Here is a 22,391-nt window from a genome sequence, read left to right on the forward strand (position 1 = left end):
CTGAAAAATCTCTTTGCACAGGATTCTTCTCCTGGGAAGCTGAGAAGCCTCAGAGAAAAAGGAAAACAATAATTATCTGTTTTGCTTCTCCTGTGTTTTGCTGCTTTGGAATGTGGTTTGGACATTGTTTACCAACGGGTGCTTGTTTCATTGGTTTCATGTGAATTGTTTTTACTTAATGACCAATCACCGTCAGGCTGTGTAGGGACTCTGGAAGGAGTCACGAGTTTTCCTTATTATCTTTTAGTCTTCTGTCTGTATCCTTTCTCTATTCTTTAGTATAGTTTTGGTATAGTACTCTTTATATAATATAATATCATAAAATTATAAATTAGCCTTCTAAGAACATGGACTCAGATTCCTTCATTCCTCCTCTGTCTGGGGAACCCCAAAAATACCACAATTAAATTTGAGACCTCTTCAGTAAATTATGATGGAATAGTAGCTGGAGCAGAGTGAAAAAATTTATAGTGCTAGTTCATGTGCCCAGGTTGAAGATATGGCATGGAAAGCTGTATTGTGCCAGTGTTAGATGGTCTGCCAGAGAGGAGCATTCCCTGACAGAATGCTCGGGTATTGCAGGCAGGACCTGGCTGTGAAGAACAGTCATTCTCTCTCAGCTGCACAAAAGTTGCAGGATGTGGGTGATTTTGTTACTCTGATTCCCTAAGTCCTGGAGCAGCGCACAACTTGAATAAAGCTCTGGTGCTGTGGATGTTTCTGATCTCTGGCGCTGGGAGCAGGATGCATTAAAGGGGCAGTTGAAAACAGCCATCAAGTTGGGCCTTTTTCAACATACAATGAGTCTGCTTTCCTCACAATGTGTCTGACTCTGGTTGGCATGATGTGTCCTCTTCTTGACAGTGGTCTCTAAGAAGAAAGCAACAGTGCAGTTTTTTTGGACATTACAGTGTGTTTGTCTGAGACAAGGCAAGAACTAAGTGTTGCAGGCACATCAGCTGTAATTGAATGACTGAATTATGGTGACCATCCGGAAAGACCTAAAGAGGAGTGCCGAATTTGGCTTTAATGGGATTACTGTGAAAAATGGTGTCCTATGAGCATGCAGTTTTTGATGCTACTCAGAAATCCTTTGGATGACAGAAAGTCTTATGGAGAAGCTGTAATTTTACATGGGATAAGTGCACTTTCTCTCTTTAAATATAGCATATGTGGACAGTGGCCTAGTGAGTTGATAGTCTTCAGAATCTCAGTTCAGGCAACACTGCTGTTACATCAGTGGGATTTTTCTGCAACTTAATTGTCACTTAATAAGAGGAGAGAATATTTTCAGAAGTGAAAATATCCCTGCTAGCTTCTTTGGAAAGGAGTTTTACCTTTGAAAGCTTTGAAGTTAACATGAGAGGAGTCAGTAAACTAGCAAGCATTTTGATACGTAAAGGTCAAGGATAACTATTAGATAGAGTGGCTGGCAGAGAAAATCCAGGCATTTAGCGGTGGATTCATGCCACAGTGAGTTGTGATCAGGCAGTTAAATAGCAGGGTTATTTGCATCATCCATGTGGCTCCGCTGTGCTATTAACCATTCCTCCTGGTGTCCTCTGCAACAGTGTTTTTGAAAGTTTGTATTTAATTGCATAGATATCCTGAGGCCCAGACTTCTTGTTCTTGTGTTAGTGGCTTTAGCAAGGATATCAAGAGCTGCAGGATAGGGCATATTGCTTTAGCGAAAGAAATTCAAAGACTACATTAAAGTAGCTCTTTCCCTTATTTGTTCTTATGTATTCTGCTTTTCATCCTTTGAACATGACAGGAATTTATTTTCTTTTCCCCCATAGTAGAGTGCATTGTGAGCACTGTATATGTCCCTCAGCTATGACTGAAAAATAAAGGAGGGAAACAGCTGCAGCTATTCCGTAGCCAGCGGCAGCAATCACTGCATGCTGGGTCGCCTGCTTGGCAGGCTCTACAGCTCTCTGCTCAATAGCCAGTACAATTACCTCAGTTTATTTATGGTTGGGGGGGGACATCAAGAGTAAATTTGGGGAAAATTTCCATTTTCATGGTATACCTGGAAGCCTCAGTCATTGCACAAACTCAGCAACCTTACCTCTGTTGAGACAGAAGTTGAAAACCCATCCATTCTAACCCAGCTACATACATCTTTCTTGGGTCTGCTTCTGTTGTGACTGCACATCTGTGTTTTCAGTGATCAGCCCCATTGAAAAAGAAGGTAGACAGTGGAGGATCTGCAATAGGTTTTGTTTAGAGAATCCCTCCTGTTGTCTGCACTTCTTATGCTTTCATTCACAGCAGTCCTGGTGCTTGAGAACTGGACTGGCTTAAGATAAACCTAAATCAGAAGCTGCAGCTCTGTTTGCAAATTTCTCTTATTCAATCCATGGGACACTAAAGCAAAGCTAATCCCAAGTAAGCCACTCTGAAACATATAGGATGTGGTTGCTGGATCTTTAGCAATATTGTCATAAAAAACTACTCCGGTTGGGCTACACTACTTGCTTAATAGATGTAGCCTGGAACTACTGAGCTCTGTAGCGCAAGTCATTCCATGGAGTTCAGCTCAAGCCTTCATGCATCTCTACTCCCAAGTAGGAGAGACTTCACATTCAAAACCTCTCTTGATGGAGGGGGTGATGGTGATTTTCTCATGAGTACTCACAGCAGGGCAGGGTGAGATGGCTTCAGCTACCAGCAGATTCCCAGCTGCCCAGGGAGGAATGCCTCCTTTATCCTACAATAACCCTGGTCCTTTGAAGATGGATGATCTGTATGAACTCCACTTTCATTTAACTTCCTCAGTGCTGTAATGAAATGCCACCACTGGATGTGTTGAGGAATAGAAGAACAATTGTGACGCCTTCATTTTACAAGATGTTAATTGAAAGCTGCTGAATACAGCACAGGATACAAATACTTCCTGTGTAGCAATGTTTATTATTATTACTGTCTGGATGAAACAGGACAGTTTATTGTAGTTATATAGTTGTTAAATGATCAACAGAACACAATTGTATGGAGGCTGTGGAAGTTCAGAGGGTGCCCCACAGCAGCTGAACAAGAGTGGCATTGCAGCTTATTCCCACTGTGTGGGCTGGGTAGTAACCAGCCCAGTTCACTCTTGCCAGGAGAACTGGGTGGGCCTGTTTCTTTCATGCTGTACCAGAAAACTGTCTGTGGTAGCCAAACAATGCCAATGTTTTCAGTATTACATTACCATAATTGAAAATACTACTGAATTGCTAAAAAACTGCCAAATCAAATGTTCCAGATAACCGTGGTGCCATTTGTCTGACAGATAATGTTTGATTTTCTGAAGAACCATGCAGCATGCAGAATTAGGCGAGAGAAAATACACTGCATGGTTATTAATTCTTCAATACTTGAAACTACTTAGCAAAGAACATGTAGATCAAAGCCTTTGCATGAGGAGATTGAGCTTCTGAGACAGGAGATAACAGTAGCAGTCTGGAGCAATATAACAGAATCCTGGAGGATAAAAAAAAGAACTGATTACATTTCCATTAGTTTTAAAATCTGCTTTGTGTTCAGTTTAGACATTTTCATGGCTCTTGAATTCCAGGTTAAATGTAACCTGTTAAGCCCTTGATCCATTTTCTCAAATTGACAGGCACTAGCTTTCCATTTCTAATAAATATGCTTGGAATTTTAGTAGCCATCCTTCAGGAAAAAAACTGAGATGCTTGTTGGTTTCTGATTGTCTCCTTAGATTATGAAATAAAGAGGTGGGTTGTAATAATCCAGTCTTTATTGAAATCGCCCCCAGAAGACATATTTCAGACAGGTCAGATTTTCATGACCTCAGTTGCTATTGCTCATAGAATGGAAAAAGGAGGGATAATCCTTTCTTTCTTGTTGTGATGTGCATTTAATGATCTGATTCATATTTAAAGCCCAAGCCTACCATAAGTACGTTCCCTATTGATTTCATTGGAAACAGAAATAGTTTTTTATACCCAAAAATCCTGTAAATCCAAAATCTGACCCTCCTGAAGTCAATGACAATTATACCAGAAATCTTCTAAGTGGCAAAATTTGACCTCAAGCTCCTCTGGATATATATTGGAGCTTTGGAGAAATGATTTGGAGCACAACTCCAGTTTAGTTACATGAAAAAGAAAATAAAAAATTTAGGGTCATTTTGATCTATTGCTAGCTTTTTAGCATTTAATGTACTCAGTAATTTGATAGTATCAAACCTTCTAAAATTCTATGCTAGTGTATATTGCAGTTTAGTGTTACTGAAAAGGATCAGTTAAGCAAAATACTGATTATCAGTGAAAACTCATCATATTTCATTAGAAGGAATTGCATTTCTCCTTGTATAAGTTGTTGAAGAACCTGAATTTCATCTCAGGAATCTCTAAATCAGTTGAAGCAAATAAAAACCCCTACAAATCTTGTATTAGTAAGGAATAAGTTGATACACTGCATTCTTTATATTTCCCTGACATATAATTGTGTTTATTTCTGTAATTAGCACAAGTGTGAAAAATAGCACAGATTAAGGCAGCAAGCTGTCCAGTTTACAGAGCTGTGACTTTGAGTCACTGGGAGGGCAGTGCTGAGCCCTGGCTTAGTTAAATACACAAGCCAAGGAGTAAATCATCAGAACACAAAAGTAGGCTTTAGGAGATGTTAATGCTACTTATGTTAATAACCCTTCATGTGATACAAGTATATAAATGGTTCTTTCACCATTGCTGTTTTTACCCTTTTGGTACTAACTGGTGAAGCTTCAATTAAGAAAATGTCACCAAAAGGTTAAGTTCTTGGTGGAATGTTTTCAGATCTTTAAATAAAAAATACTTTTGTATCTTCCTTCTTCTCTCCTTTCCATCCCTTTCCTGACCCCTTTTTAATGAGTATAAATACTGGGGAGGATTTCCAGGATGTTTAGGAGTCACTTTGGCCTCACTGACCTCAGCAGACATATGTTTATTTTGAACAAACATCTGATATTCTATTTTACTGTGTCTTTTCTTCCAAAGAGATGCCTGAATCTTTTCTTCTTGGTTGGTTTGGTTTTGTTAAATGTTAAATGCAAAAATGCATTTAGCGTTGCTAGATATCAACTGGCTGTTTTAAAACAGTGGGAGTAAATAAATATTGACAGAAAGTATAACATGCTGTAACAAATATAACTCTATCTTCTACTGCTAATTAAAAGTTGAAAGTCAGATTTTTACATGTAATTTGTGTGTGAATAGAGCAAGTCTTTGTAATTAAGGGTGTCAAAAGAGGAGACTTCTAACAGCTGTCTTTTAATTTATAAGGTGATTTGTTTGTTAAATGGTTCATGGCTGCCACAATTTTGGGTGTACCTGAGTGTGGGCACCCACCATGCTGCTCTGTGTGTTTTAGCTGTGTTCCTCTCTCCTGGAGGCACCATCACCCCAGAGACTGTTGTGTCAGAGATGAAGAACTGCAGGGTATGTAAAATATACAACAGCACACAGCAGCTTGGCTCTTGGTGTGCGTCACAGCCCCCTGAGCACACCTGAGGCGTGGTGTGAAGCACCTTGGAAAGGCTCCATTAGTTTTACAAACCCAAGTTTACTTATGTTCTCAGTTCATTGGTACTGAAGTATTGAACTCTTTTATGAACAGGCAAATGTGTAAAATTCAAAATGAAGGGGTTTATGTGCAGTAGGCTGGATTGCACCTTGAGGGACCTTGTGAGTCAGAGCAGAAAGAAAATCTTCTGGCTGGTACTGGCAGATGTATTGAACTTTTCATAGGTGTGATTTATGCTTCTCTCTGCTTTCCAGTCATTTTTGTTGGGCTGAGGGTGAGAGAAAACAATTTATGCTATGCCTTTAAAAAACAAATCAAAGTTAAAACCTGCTAAATTTTCTTTCCTCGTTTCTTCTTTTTTGACCTTGAATTCAGTATAATGGTAGCATGTTAACAGCAGCAGAGACAGCATTGAAAACAGAGAGAAAATTCTCAGGTCGTGCCACTAGCTAGAACAGATGAAGCACTACTTAACAGGGCCTGGCTATGTTCTCTTGGATTTTTGTTCATGTTTTGTTCATTTTTGTCCATACTTTGTTAGCGTAGCATTATGGTTTGCATGCATTTACTTCATGGCAGAACATTTTGTCTGTGCATATGAAGTGTTGTGCAGTCATTACTCCTGTTGGCACTGAGCTTGGACCCCTTAGATATGAATTACAGCAAGCCTCGATGTTCAAAATGCAATCAATTTTGTCAGAAAATACTTTTGCACTGAAAGTGTTGTTTTACTAAAATAAACACCCAGTTCACCTAATCTCTGTTTGTCAAGTCCAATGTAAGACAAAGAATGTCCCTCTCCAGGGTATGCAATTCCCTCCTGGTATAGACACTCATGTGAGAAGCTGAGCTATGGATTCAAGTCCCTGGCTGAATCAGACAAAGCAACAATTTGAGCTTGTACTTTTCTAGATACTAGGTGAGATTTTGTTTAGGGCTTTTGGTTTTGTGTAGTTTTTTTTTTTTTTCTTTTTTGCCCACTACAATTTTAAGTGTAAATTCCTTACCCCAGCGTAGAACAGAAAAATATTTAAAGTGTTTCCAATTTTCTTAACATAAAAAAAAATCCTGCCCTTTATGATAAATTGCAAGGAACCCTTTATTTAAGTGATGTGTCATTCAGGAGGAAACTAATGAATTCTGTATTATGTGCTGTTCTGCAACCCCATCTCACTGGCAGGCCCTGAAAAGTGAGAAACAAAGTCTCTAAACACTCCCTACTGCCACAAGAGAGCTTTTGCATTAGCACAGAGGTTTTGGAAGCTGCTATATCCACCTTTTTGGAAAGATGAAAGGGATGTGGGAACAGAAGCTGCTCTGTGCATTGTCTCCATTTGTGGGGAGTGAAGTTTGCAGTTTGGGACAGAGGGTTGTTCTTTTGTTGTCTGGAGGACAAGGACATAGGTTCCTCTTGGCCACTGTGGAGCTCTTGGGTGGGTGGGAAAGGCACTTGGAGCTTCGGTAGAACTCTTATTGTCTTCTGTTAGAGACAAAAGAAAGCCTTTGTTTTGTCCTCCTCCATCTTTCTCTCCATCCCCCACATGAGAGCTGTGAAAATCTCCCCTTAGAAATACTCTTCAGATACATGTCTGTATGTTCAGGCACACACACACTCACATGTGAGGGCATGTGGGTATTCCTTGGATTGTCCTGGGGACGTGCAGGTGGTCAGCAGGTAGAGAGCCCTAGCACACAGCAAATGACCCCATTAATTTTCCCCTGTTAGTCCAAACAATGCCAGCCCTGGGAGTTATTTCTGGAATGTGTTAGAGCAGAGCCATGTTCAGCAGACTGACTTTGTTGCTAAGGAATAGCAGCAACCACAGGGAAAAAAAACAAGCTGATTTCTAAGCTTTTAGAAACAATGTCTGGAGGGATTTCCCTCTGGACTTAAAGAACATTAATCTTTCTGTCTCTTGTCAGAATTACAGTGTATTCGTGTTCAGGTATCATAGCTTGGCTGGAGCCTTGTTTGTAAACACAGACAAATGTCTCTTCTCTGAGTATTAGGGGTCTTTTTATTTCAGGAAAGCAGTTTGGCCTCTTCAAATAAATTCTTTATGTCTTGTGATTTCAGCCCTTGGGAATAGCTCTGGCTTGACAACCTCAGGTGCACGGGGCTTTTGTTTTGCTAAACAAAGCTTTTCCTTAAAAAAGGGAGAAAGATATTGTTTTTTCTGATGTGTGATGAGCAGATCTGCACCTAGTCCACAGAGGAGGAGACCTAAGCAGTATGGCAGCAGTGTAGAGTTCTTCACACCTGTGTCTGTCCATATGGGCAGAGAAATTCTGTGGCACTCTTAATAACTCAGTAAAATTGATCCCAGTGGTGGTTGTAGAGGAGAACATGAGTTTGTCTGCTGTTGCTGGTGAATGGTAATATCTGTTTAGTTGGACAAATGGGTGCACTTTGGTGATAAAGCCCATTTTCCGTAGCTGCTGTAGGTGGTCTGTGGTCATTCTGCATGAACTCTTAACTGCAGGTTTCTTAACTGCTGTTCAGTAAATTGAACTGGAGATTGCATCTTTCTTGAAAGAGCAGCAAGAAATAAACATGCAAGTAAATAAGAAAATTGTGAGGGAGAAAAGTAAATCTGTGTATGTATCCCATCAATTGTAAGCATCACCTCTACACTGATATCTGGCTTAAAGCATCTACATGAGACAGGTACAATTTACTCTTGTAATAGAAGGGGGACAGGTCCTTTTTCATGTGTGCTCATGGCTAATGGTCAGAAAACTGGGATAAGTGTGATATTAATACATAAATAGAGTCATAAATATGAATTGTTACTCAGCATAGCTCCCTGTTTACCCTTCAGATATGTGCTACAAAATTAATTCTGTTTCACTAAAGAGTGAAATAATAGGAAGCTTGGTCAAGAAACTGTTTCCTGCTTCAAGAGATAAATTCTCTGTAGCCAAAACATTTTTTGTACCACCAAAATTAAAAAGCTGACTGTAGATTGTGTAAGTTTGATTTTTTTGAGTTTTACTGTTAAATAAATCCATAAGGATGATTAAACACTGGCTTCCTCTCGACCCTTTCATTTGTAAGGAAACAAATGTGCCAGTCTCAGCAAACAGATGTCCACATCATAACAGTCATCATCACAGTTGGCTTGAAACCTTGGCCTGTCTCATAAATGCATCTAAGGACTGAAGAGATGAGGAGTTTTACACCTCTTGGTCTCTCTAGGTCAGGCCTGAGAGAATAGCAAAGGAGAGTAAAGAAACCTGCTTTGTTACTTGGATGTTGTATTGCAGGGGTTTTGAAATCCTTTGGTTCCTGTTGCTGTCCTCTTGGGATATCTTGTTATTAAAAGAGAGTTATAACCAAAAATATGTAGACAATGCTGTTGTGTGATTGTTACTTTATTCACACCATGATGAATCTGGGAGGAGAATGCATTAAGGATTTAATGCAAAAGTACTGGGAGAAGGAATTCCCCAGTCCTGGCACAAGCACTTGGATCACTGTGAAGAAGGGAACTTACCAGAACAGGGAATTGATCTGAATGCTGTGGGGCAATTTTGGGGACCTGTGTGCAAATTCTTTTACTGATTCCTATAAGAGTGTAAGTCAGACTCATTGGATATGCCTGGGATCTGGCTGTACGTTTTTCAGATTCAAAGATTGCATGGAAAATGCAATTTCCTGAATCCTGTTTTTTTGTCCATTCTCTGCATAACAACAACTCTTAAGACCCAAGAGTAAATTTGCAGACAAAATAAGGTGTTTAGACCATTACTTTACTGAGGAACAACTTCAGATTTGCTGTGGGTGCTATAGCTTATCAGCCACCAGCACATGCAAGACGTAAGAGCAGGATGCTCTGGGGGTGCCTTTGTTCCTGAGTGGCTTTGTGGATTTACAAAAGCCTGAGATGCCTGCCAGTCAGTTTTGGTGAGTAGTGTCTCATGCAGGATGAGTGGGGAGATTGTGAAACACTGGAGTCCCACTTCACAGATTATGGTGCTGTTTGGTGCCGGTGCAAAGAACAAAGAGGCTGCATCTCAAAGTGCTTTCAATAGTCTCAAATTGGGTTTTTTGGGGAAAGGAGTGGCTGATTTTAGACTACTACATTGTAGGGTAAGGTTTTGTAATCCCAAACTACCACAAACTGCTGTCTCTAGTTTTTGTGAGGGGTTCATGGCACCACAAGTGAAGTCTGCTGTGGCACTGGGATGGGATGGATCTTTCCTTACAGTCCTAAAAGTACTGCGAGTCTGACCTGTATGGGGAATCTTGTTGTGCACGGCGTGTTTGTCTTCTGCTTCTTGTGTTGTGACCTCTCTTGTGTGTCGGAGGGTGGGGGTTGGGAGAGGTGTCTGGAAAATATCTGTCTTTCAAAAGGACTGCATCTTGCCTGCCTATACAGGAATGATAATGCTGAATTTCTGACATCGTCAATTTCCATGGCAACGAAAAATAATCTCATAAATGTGGGATTATTGCTTTAGGATCAAAGGGGGGAGAACCTGGGCTGTGAAAGAGAAAGTAAACCCCTTACTTTATTTAAATATCTTAGCAGAAGAAGGAGTAAGAAAACAACTCTTGAGATTTGAGCATACTTGCTTTCACTTCTTGATCACCTAAAAACCCAAGCCTTAAATATTAAGCAAATAAAAGCAAGAATGTTCATCTCTCTTACTCTATTATCTTGTCAGCAATGTTCATTGCTTCTGAGTGCTCAGCAGATGATAAAATAATTGCTGTGAAACTAAAAGAAATCCTTTCCTTCTTTCAAAGTATATCTAAAAGAAATCCTTTCCTTCTTTCAGCAGTGCCCTCACAGCCACTGGCTGGAAGGTTAGACCCCAAAAAAGAGCGTGATACTGTCCACATTGTGGTAGGTGACTCATCCCAAACAACTCTTAATGGGGACTCCAGTGGGAATATTTCTTCTGAGCAGGCTGGTTGGAGGGCAGCAAAAACATTCATGGGCTTGCTGAAGAATTCTAGATGGAGTCCACTGCAGTTTTCACCATGAGAGGATCGCTGCAAGCATCTCAGTGTCCTCTGCTTCTTTTCATCACATGTCATTTTGAAGCTGTTTGTCTCTCACATACCTACTTACACATTGAGAAGTTACAGAGGAAGTTTAGGTTTATAGGAAGGGGTTTATCAGCTGCCTTTTTTCCTAAAAGAAAAGCTGCAATTTAACATTAACCTAGCAATTAAGCAAAAATTTACGCTAACATGCTGCTTTCTTGCATAAAAATCCCTCTCAGCAGCTCTGAAAATTATCTACGAGAAAGGTAATAGAATAATTCCCAGCATCTTTGATTTGGAAAAGCCATTTTCTGGCATGATTGATATTTCCTTTGTGTTAGCATGGGAGGCCCTAGAAAGAGGAGTAATCTTTGTAATGGGTGTACTCCATGCTGGTGCCTGGGGTCCATGATACATTTGTCAGGCTTTAATTAAAGCTCTGGAGTTGAATTTCCACAGTAATTAACTTTTATTTTCAGTTATACTATGTCTCTCCTTTTTGACACTGACACTTTCCTGTTAGAGATAGGGGCAGCAACTGGCACGAAAAAGAAAGAATGTGGAAATGAGGAATAATTTAAGAAATGGCATTGTATTTGCCATGACTTCTGACAGTAGACAAAATCACATTTTCCTAAAAAGCTGTTTTGTTGTTAGCTACTTAATATGTTTTTTCTTCTCCATAAACACAAATCCTCTTACCTTGGTTACTCTTCCTTATGCAAGGTCCAGTAGTAAAAAAGCAAGTTATATTCAGTGGTATCACATATTGCTGTTACAACAGGTCTTTCCTGTTATGTCTTGCACAAATATTTTGTTATCTTTTGGCAAATCTTGACTTTTAAGCATGAATATGTGCTAGGGAGGCTATTCAACCATTATTTCTGGTATTTCTGCAACTTTCAGTTCCGTTCTGAGTTGGATTTTCAAGAGTAAATACTACAATTCTATTGTAGTATGTATTGTATTGTCTACATTCTATTGTCGAGTCCACATTCTGTTGTCGGTGGTGGGTTTGGATTGCAGGAATCTCTCTCTCATTGAACATGCACCCTGCTTTTATTAGTAGAAGTTAGGTACTTGTATCTTTCTATTCCACTTTTAAATCATGTAGTTTTCACATGTTTCACATACTGTGAAGTACTGTTTAGTAGGAGCACAAATAGTGAAATGACAGAGTCATTGTCATTTGGCTTGGCCCTAACAAAACAGCCTTTCCACGAGCAGAGAAATTCCAGAAGCAGACCTGGAATCCAGTCCCCTTCTGTCTGAACTGCTGAATCAATTACCCTATGTCAGACACACTGAGCTTCATTTTAAAAATTAAGGGTTCTTGGTTTGTTTTTACACTACTGTAGTCTAAAATCTCTGCTATTTATTGACTGTCTTCTGATTTCCACTTTGCATGTGTTCCCAGCTGGCTGTCACCATGTCCTCACGTGTGCCAGTCTGTGTGTTCCTGAGCTCCTAGATGGGAGAGTGAAAGCCTCTTTGCAGAATGCTGTAATTGAGTCAAGAACTCTCAGAAAATATTAATTTCCCAGGTGTCTGAATGTTGTCTTGTCTCACCCTCAAGAGTGAGGGTGAGACAAGACAACATTTTTTCCAGAGAGGAGGTGGCTGCTTTCTAGCTTTACTTTTCTCAGGCCTGTTGGTGTAGCTTCGGGATTTGTTTTCTGTAATTTGCAGCAGCTTCGTCTTTGCTAAATACTTGAAAGGTATTCCTTGTTTCTAAACTGCAGGTCTGGTCTTGCTGCTATAGCTTTGAAACTGGTGATGGAATTGGCTCTCAAAATGCAATACTACCAGTAAAGAACCAGCTAAGAATAGTATTGCTTCTGAAATAAAGCACTAGAGATAATTAAGCAGAGCAGTGCAGTAAATCAGTGTGGCACTTAAGGGCATGGCAAAGGCCGTGAAAAAGAAAGGTAATAAATTGTATGGTGAGAGATGCTAATTGATCATTGTTTGCAATTTCAAGCTGTGTCTCCAGATTTCATTTTAATATTTCTTGTGGACTGAAAAGCAAGTGCAAAGCTGAACTGATTGTGATCAGATAGAAGAATGGAAGCTGCAGAGACACATGGGCTGTTCAGGCACCAAATTCCTGTGGAGTAATTCTGACTGGCAATATGTTTCCAAATGTTTTGCCTATCTGTTTTATAATGTGCTGGCTCTACTCACCCCACTTGTCTTACAAAACTGTTCCATAACAGAGTGTATCTGAGTGCTGTGAAATCCTGTATGATATTTTCTCTATACTTTCTTTTTTTAATTTGTCTTGATTTTTCCTTGTTTCCACCATGTCTATACTTCATGTGTCCATACATTGTTTATCCACTGTCTGTTAAAACTGTTCTTTGTAGATAATTTTACCAGGTCTTTGATCAGCTTTATCCCTGAATGTACTTCAGTGCTAGCATCTCTTTGGCAGTGCTGTGTCAAAGACTGAGGGACATTATTTTACATTCAGTTGTTCTAGAGATGTCATGGGGAGGAATCTCATCCATGTGTTCCACTGCAATACCCACTTGGAAGAGAAACTTGGGATTTGTTTGATTTCTGACCCTGCTCAAGTTCCCAGATCTGATTTTGCACTAACCTGAGGTTAGTGACCCATCCTATTTTAATACAGAACCTTGTCCCAACTTTATTAGAAATAGGCTTATGTAAATGGCTTACAGAAGGTTCCCAAAGATGGGCCTTGCCTCAAATCTGCCATTAAACAAAATAACATTTCTTCCAGACACCTGGAGAAAATATCTGGAGTCTTGCAAAGCAAGAATTAATGGGCAGGGATCCTGCATTGGTAGAGAGGAATAGCCACTGATGAGGTCACAACTGTATAAACCATATTTGCACCATTGCTGGGAAACTTGTGTGTGATATATTGTGTTTTATATCATTTATAATGATCTTTTTTGTTATAAGTACATTTCCAAAGTTTCCTTCTTCATCAGCAGAACATTTCATGCCATGAATTTATAATTCACTTCTTCCAGGATCTATCTATTTTGCACATAGAGCTATTACTTCATGTTTTACAGAGAAATCTCTTACCCAGGAATAGGATTTCCTGCCTATTCATTGTCCTTTGATGGAGTTTTGCAGACCAGTCTGAGTTCACTTTGATCTTGACTTCCCCAGTGAATGGGAAGCCCTGTAGGTACCTTAGCTGTGCTTGATCCAGTAAGCTCTCTCAGGGGGCTGGATTTATTCCCTAGAGCATACTGCCACACTGTGTGGTTCTTGCCTTCAGCCAGCTCACATTGTCAGTAAAATATGTCTGTGCTTATCTGCAAAAGGCTGTGTAGCTGTAACACTGATGTGTGGGGTGAATGTGTCTTGCAGCTCTTGGCTCCTTGGGGAGGTACTTCTTTGTATGTAGATGGTATCTAGGAGCAACGGTTTCTGCCATTCCCAAACCTTTAGGATGCTTGAAACCCTGCCCTTCATGTGGAGAAACAGACTGAATGTGCATTCAGGATGTTTTTATGGCATATATTAAAGGTGAAAGCACACTGTGACATTGACTGGAATCATTCCATCACACAGGGAGGCTTTCAGGGCACCTGCTAATCATTTGCAGCATCTGTGGTCTTTCTTGACTCTTGCTGTAGCCAAAATATTCTCAACACAAGAATTAGCTCAGCGGTTTTGCATCCCTGTGCTTAATATCTCTGATAAAATGAGCATACACAAATCTCAGGCTGTTAATGTTGATACATAGATGTCTCAGTAAAGAAATAGAGAGAGGAAATAACTATCTGAGCTTTAAATCTATGTGTGTCATTTTATTCTTTCACCTAAAGTGTAAATTAATAGGCTGCCGTCAATCTGCGCATTTTAGTCCTGCTACAGCTGTTTTGTCTCGAAGAAATAGTTTGGTGTTCATGGCCAGAGAGAGAGACAAAGAAACTCATCTTTCCATTTAGCGGAGATTTCAGAACATTCTCATCACATAAAGGAGACTTAGGTTTTGTGTCTTATTTATACAAAATGGAAAAACAGATCTAGGAGGGCAGGGAAGGAAGCCTTATGTTAGAGTACTCAGCAGAATGATGGTTTAAGTACTTATCTAGGCTGTCACACTGGAAGGAGCCTTATTTTTCTGAGAAAAGAGTTGAAAGGCCATTTTTCCATCCAAGAAGAGTGGTCAAATATCTGAAATCTCAATAAAAGAAAGAAAAATTGAGGTGTGAAAAATATCTAACTCATCTCACTGAACAACACTTTCAGTTGTACACACCATCAGAAAGTGTCAACATCATATGTCACTCCTCAGCTTAATATTTCTACAGTTGACAAATCAAAGGTTGGGGCAACACTGCATCAACTCTGCTATCACTGCAGTATTCTATTGCTATCTGCAGTATTCTGAGGCAGTCAAAAAACAAGCTAAAACTTTAACTCCTGTGTAGCAATGGTTCTCCAAAATGCACCAGTAGGTGAAATTGGAGTAAGAAATCACATTACTCCTTGAATTTGCAGTTTGTGACTAGTGCAGTGTCACCATCATATTTTCTGAAAAATCTCTTTGCCCAGGATTCTTCTTCTAGGAAGCTGAGAAGCCTCAGAGGAAAATGAAAACAATAATTACCTGTTTTGCTTCTCCTGTGCTTTGCTGCTTTAGAATGTGGTTGGGACAGTGTTTACCAACAGGTGATTGTTCACTGGTTTCTGCTGTGAATTATTTTGAAATATTGGCCAATCAGGGGCCAAGCTGTGTCAGACTCTGAAGAAAGAGTAATGAGGTTTTTATTAGTATCTTTTAACCTTCTGTCTGTATCCTTTCTGTATTCTTTAGTATAGTTTAGTATAGTATTCTTTAATATAGTCTAGATCATAAAATAATAAATTAGCCTCCTAAGACCATGGAATCAGATGCATCATTCCTCCCTTCATTGAGGATCCCTGAAAATACCAGACTGTAGTTCCAAAGTGTAAATACAAGGAACTTGCACGTATGTTAAATTCACATACATGAATTGTCCTCCTACTCTCATCTGTAGTGTTGTTTGCATGGCCAGCCTGCATTCAGAGCAGATGTCAGTAAAAGCATCACAAACCCTAGGTAAGATAAATCTGAATATCTGGGTCTCATCTGCATTCATAGCACAATGGGAAAGACTTGACAGAGTGATGAAGATTTAAGAAATGGAAGCTTGCACAATTCAGGTGCTGTGTGCTAAGTTACTTAGGCATTCTAACATAAAGATATGTCCTGGTTTTTTTTCCTGAGTCTGTGATAAGGAGGATTATTCAAAGCTACAGTTGATTCATGGATAATGCAGACGTAGTATATTTCCACTGGAATCCAGAGAGAACTGGTTCATACAGATAAGTTATTAGAGAAGAATGGCACAAGATTTTCTTTCCAAGTGAATAATCAAGCATCTACATTGCCCTCAAAATGTCTAATATTGACTTTTCACAAAAAAAGAACATCAGATTCAGTGGACCACTGCCTTTGTGACTATGCCTGGTTTATAGATCCAGGATCACTATGACAAATCCCACTGTTCTTTGGTGTGAGATGCACTGTTTTCCCAAGAAAACATTAAATGGTTTATATAAAGTCAATCTCACTCCCAGCCCTAACAAACTACTCCAGAACTACTCTTTGTTTGCATTGTTCCATGTGCATTTAACCTTCTGGTAAATAGCAAGTGAAAGTTTTGTTCTGCTGTGTTCCAGCATGCTCAGTTGTACTCCTACCTGGTGGGAACAGATGTATCTACTTCTCCTTCTTCAGAAATGCCTTGCAGGGCTTTGAGACTTGAAATGGCCTATTATCTACCAAATAACAGATGTCTTCACAGATTAGCCTCTTGGAGTAAAAACACAGGCACACCACACAAAAGATGATGATTAGCTAGTTGAATAACAATAGACAAACTCCAATGCAGATGTACAGGAAACAAGGAAAGGATCAGGCAGTTATATTTCTATTTTTCTGAGTTCATTATATGCATTCTTTTTTACAATGACATCTTAATGTTAAAGCTGCTATTATGCAGCTTTCTGTTTCAAAGCTTCTAACTTATGATTTTTTCAAATTAAAATAATGTATTAATATTTCTCCCAATTACATGCTAATAAAAGACTTAATTCAGTTTGCATACAATTAATGCATTTGTTGCAAAAGTATTCCATATGTTATTTTACTTGATTTCTTTAAATATATTTCAGTTAAGGATTTGCATTCATCTCTTTCAATATGAAGGAGATTAAAGAATGCTTCAGGTAAATCCTTCAAATCATAATACACCTCTCTGTATATGGTCCAGCAGAAGCCAGAAAGTTTGCTCACAGAATTTGGAGTGAAGCATATGAAGAATTAGACACATTTATCTACAGGACTTCCCCTTGATGTTTTAACTGTCTCCTTGCGAAGACTTGAGTGCTTGCTGATTTGATGGATCAGAGTCTTCCTGAATGCAGAAGAATATAGACAAGGACTCTATTAACCTTGAGTGTGGTAAAGGTTGCCTGATGCCTATTTTAGTCTGTAATTTTTTAAATTTCAGTGAAAATAATTTAGTCTCTTAGAGAAAAAGAAATTAACAAAACGGGGGGATGGGCAATCATGTTTGATCACATTACAGTACCTTGTATTATTATGTGGAATTTCCATATCACAGATCAGGAAGTTGAAATCTATTGGGGAGAGAGGACCATGCAGGACAAAGACTAAGATTTCTCGAGTGGAAGTCAAGGTTAGAGCTTTACTCATATTAGTGGAAAACTGCCACATTAGATTGCCTTCTGGTCTGAAAAATCCTTATCCATGTATGTTTCTTCAAATTTTGCAGTTCAGCTGTGCTAGGATTTGGTCAGTAGGGAGCATGCTTCAGATGAGGGAGATACAAAGGTTGTGGCTATGGCCTAAATGATTGCCTTGGGTATTGAAATTATTAAGAAAGGACAGGGCTGGGATATGGTCCCCATGGAGGGGAAGCTAGGAAAGGGACAAAGAGATTATTAATATGAGGAGATAATATGGTGAGGCAAAGAGAGAAGGCACAGAAGGGTGCTGAGGAGGGGAGGATGGGATGTTAAGGAAGGATGAAACCAATACACAGGAGAAAGAGGTGGGCAGGATTCTGGTGGCAGGGACCAGACTAGCAGTAAGGAAAGGTCAGGTTGTCAGCTCAAGGGTTAAAGTCTGAGCTCAGAACAGAAAAGGCTCCAGTTCTCTGGAGGATTGTTTTTATTTTAATTTTTTTAAATTTATGATTTTCTCTTTGTGTTTTTAAACTGTGTAAGTTACACCTAAAAGCCCTTTTAAGGGTGCAAAGCAAAGCTCTCTGAAATATGGAGAGATTTCAGTCAACATTGCTCAGATGAATCAATATTTTATTTTATCATGGTAGTTCATTATGTCACCTCTTCTTCCTGTAACTGTACATCATTCAAAGCCAGCTTTGAAGCCAGAGTTATTAATTTCCTGGGGAGCACTTCTGTGGCTCTCATTATTGCAGCATCCGAGCACTTTAAAAACATTAATGAATTTATCTGCACAATGTGCCGATAAGGTGAAATGACATTATGCACCGGGGAAAATTATGCACAGAATCATAATGTCAACAAAGGACATTTAATTTAGATGCCCAACTTGAGATGTTCATGCCCTGACTTTCAAGAAACAGCATCCTCTCTTTGTTTTGGAGTTGGCTTCTGCTGAGTCCATCACCGTTGGAATTGCTCCACGCTTCCACAGTTCAGAGCGCAGGTGTTCCATGCTCTGCTCTAAGCAAACAAAGAAGATGCAATTAATGACTGCCTGCATGAAGTTTGGGTTTTGTGACTCCCTTGGCATTAGGCACTGAGGCAGAGACAGAATCCAGTTCCCCAGGCCAGCTTTCCACTGCCCTAGGCACAACCATGGTGGTTTTCCAAGCCCTTACCTCAGTCTTATTGGACTGCCCAGTGCCATCCGTGCTGAGGCAGAGATGCAGCAAACAGAAGTTCCTCCTTGTTGTGACCTTGACTTGCTGAATGTGTGCAGTCAGCCCTTGCTCTTTCACTGAGTGAGGCTGGATATTAGACTAAAAATCAAGGTATGTGAGTGTATTATTTGCATTGTCGCAGTGTGTACAGACCATAACCAGTGCAGATTTCTTGCACTGCCAGGATAGATGCACCAAAAGAGCTCTCATTCCTTCATATTGATTCATGTCTTCTGTAACTGTTGTGACAATCTTAGCACACAGGGGCAGGGGCTCCTGAAGCAGAGAGAAGCTGCAATTTTATTTGAAAATGATCCTTCATTGTGTCCCTGGGCGGCCTCAAATTGTGTGAGCTGATTTGGGGATAAGGTGGAAACCATGTCACACAATACACCTATAGCTGGACATCTCCCGTTTTTGTCCTTGCAATGTTGAACTCATGGCTCAGAAGTGCATTGCACCCAAAAGACACAGCATGTTCTCCCCAGCTTTTTACAGCCTGTAGAAGCAAATCAAGCAGGACTTGGAAGAGGTCGTCTCTGTTTCACTGAAAAATTTTTCTTTAGTAGGAAAAGAGAAGGATAGAAAGGGAGAGAGAAGGTTTTAAAGATGCACAAATAGAAGATAGTCTCTATTAGCTTTCACAATGAGAAGGGTGTCTCACTGAAGTCTGTACCTGCAAAAATCCTGCTGTAACAATCCAATCTCCCCCACATCCTCTCCTGTTCTGTTCAAGACGACTCTTCCCCATTTTCCTTCATCAGTTCATTTTCATATTGAATCCCATTGTGGTTGGACAGAGTCACTGGAATTACTCTGGATTTGCAGTCAGCAGCTCAGAAAATGGCTTACCCCATCTCAGTTGCAGTGTAGCAGAAAGTATCTGACACACCTGAAATGGTCATCACATTTTAGCTCTAGTCAGCTATTTAGGCACATGTTTATTTATTAAATCCACCTATCAGTCCTTCACCTAAGCAGTCCTATTCTTTCCCTGTCTAGGCTCTTCCTTACACCTGTCAGGAAAAAAAAGAACAACCTTCTTCAAATTGTGGCATTTGCTTGCACTGCTTTATGAATCTTGAGCCAGGTGCTGAATCTATACTGAAATCTCCTCTCAGGGTCAGTGGGCCTCACCTGAGGGAGAACTTCACCTGAGGAAGAACTTCACAGTCCCAGGCAGTAAATAGAGTTTTCACTAACCTATTAGAATAAGCTGTGCATCGGAGCATAATCTTAGTTGAGAGGATAATGTGGTTTTAGATGCTGGTGTTTTGAGATTTCCCTTTTTTGTTCATATGCTTTTCCTTCTGGCTTGCTTGCACCTCTGTACATGCCAGTGAACCTTTTGAAGGAGGGAAGATGAGCTGTTTAGCCAGTAGCAGTCTTGCTGGCTGCACAAACTGAAAAGGAAGAAAATAAGACACACAGTGATCTGCATGCTAAATCCTCTCTAAAGCTTCAGACCTGTCATGTAGAGCTAAATCTCTGTCAGTGTCGGGTTAGCATCTTGCCCAATCATCTTACCCTACCTCTCCTTCTTTTGCCTTCAGTCCCCCTCTCCAAAGCCCTAAGTTGTAGACATCACGTTGACACAGACTAGCGCATTATTATTATTCAGAGTTGCATAAAAAGTGAATTTACATTGAGTAAAACCAATAAGCCATGCTGCTCTGACATTTAATTTTCTTGGAAATTCTTCCTATTGAATCAGACAGCACTACATGCATTTTCAAATGAAATTCAATGTTTGCACTACAGTAACCTTGTAGGCAGAAGAATGAATAATTTGGAAATTACCAAGAGCCTATTTCCTGCCACCTTCCTTCAAACCTAAATTTTTATGTGACTGTATTTCTATGTGATCCCATGTGATTTTTTAAAATTTTTATTTCCACCCACTGTCTCAAAATGGTGTGCAAAATAGTCTTCTATAAAAAAAGGATTGCTTTTAATGTGTGGATCACTGGTTGGTAGTCTCCTATTTTTTCTGTGGCCATTTCTTCCTCTGACATCAAACTCTGGGAAAGTTGAGGATAAAAAAATGGTGTCCCTTGAACTAGACATGGTTATGATAAACTCTGAGATGAAATGTCAAGCCTAAGCAGGTGTACTGTTCTACTTTCCAGTGTGTGTTGATCAGCCGCCAAAGCAGTGCAGTCATATTTCAGAGCTCACTTTATCTCCCTTCTCTCCTTACCATATTGAATGTCTGATTATAAAGGAGGTAGTAAATGGCTCTGTTAAAAAGAGGTTTAACCAGAGACGTAGGTCAAGACATTGTCTTACTTTCTGTGTCAAATGATTATGCATTTATGCATCCATCCATCCAGATCTGCCAAAAATGTTCCTATTCTTAGAGCTGAAGTTGTTATAATTTCATAGAAGAAGCTGGTTCAGACAGACTTTGTCTTTGAAGTGATAGACTTCATTTCAAGATGAATGTGTGCTCTAAAATAGCTGAGCAAAGGAAAGCAGCAAACACTTCAGTTGGGATTGCCCCTGAACTAACATCCTGTCATGGGGGCAAGAGGATCTGGCAAAGCACACAGAAGGTCTCAGAAATGCTCAAACTTTCACATCTGTTTACCATACTGATATTTTTACTAAAAATATTTATATAAACCATGTTGAATTTTCTTGGGATTTATGGTCTGTTAAAAAAGCTAGCGATATAGGTTAGTATTAAATACATTAATGCACCATTGAGACTGAATGGTTAAGAACTGAAAAGCTGGTAATGCTTTCCTACCATGCTTTTTTCAATTATAATAAAATGTTTCTTTCAATCTTAGGTACTTGTGTATGTCTATTATAACCTGTCATTGTGAAATTAGATCCTTATGCTGTACTCACACATTATGATTAGAGCTGGTTCAAAACATTCAATCCAAAACTGACATGGAAATAATCTTGAACATGTATTTTGATAGGAAACTTAATATGATTTTCTTTTCACTGAAAAGAAAAAGGAGATATGTTGTACAGTTTTATTAATTTTTTTTCCTTTCTTCTTTTTTCTTTTTTTTGTTACCTTTTGTCACTGAGATGCATGCTAGTATAAACAGAGAAGGGAAGACAAACAGAAAACATAGCTATCATCTATACATATATCCACAAACAAATATACATATGCAATTCAAAATTACAATAATTAATGCATTGCATTTATTTAATTTTTTTGATAACTGAAATGGTTGTGTTTTCCTTAACTGTGGGATCTTGTTTGGTACAATAGGATGGGCCACAACCAAAATACACAGGCAGGGTACTCTGACCTGACTCAAAGTTCTTGTGTTTCACCCATCTTCAGTTCTCAGAAAGGCTGGGTCTGTGGGCTGGCCTCAGCATCTGATGGAGCCAGAAGAGCTCTACGCTGCCATCCTTCACTGGTGATTCTTTCTCTGTGCTTTGTAGATGTAAACCAGCCTGGGGAGCTGAGAGGCAAGGCAGAGTGAACGGGTCTTGGACTCAGGTCTGCTGTGCTTATCTTCCAGCAGGTCAGTTGAAGTTCCCCTAGAGATGCTCCCAAACTTAATTAGCCTATCTTGATCTTTTTCTTCTTTCATATCCCTCAATCTCGTTAATCTTTACAGTCTCTTGAGGAAAGTTAGTACAAGGAACCTTTTTTACAGATGAAGTTTTCAAAGCCTAAACCCAGTATTGTGAGATTTTTGTCAAAACTATTAGAGGCACTTTCATCTCTTAGCTTGTGTCTTTAGTTCACAGTAAATCAGATAGTGCTGATGCACAATACTGGGCCTCCTTTGTGGTGGTGTCTTAAGGATTGTTTGTTTAGCTGGGTAATTGTGACATTCACTAAAGGGAAGATGATCTTGCAGTTAAAATGTTATATTGAGATGTTTCCATCTCTGCTATAGATTTCCTTTGAAGCCACCCAGGGCCTGTGTATCAGTGTTTTCAGG

At 39.5% G+C, this 22,391-nt stretch overlaps 1 protein-coding gene across 2 annotated transcripts in view; it reads left to right on the forward strand.

Annotated features, from left to right (window-relative positions):
* Positions 1-22,391, forward strand: part of TMEM108 (transmembrane protein 108) — a 162,068-nt gene that overhangs the window by 46,231 nt on the left and 93,446 nt on the right. The window lies entirely within an intron of this gene.

This window comes from Melospiza georgiana, chromosome 1 (genome assembly GCF_028018845.1).
Source record: "Melospiza georgiana isolate bMelGeo1 chromosome 1, bMelGeo1.pri, whole genome shotgun sequence".
NCBI lineage: Eukaryota > Metazoa > Chordata > Aves > Passeriformes > Passerellidae > Melospiza > Melospiza georgiana.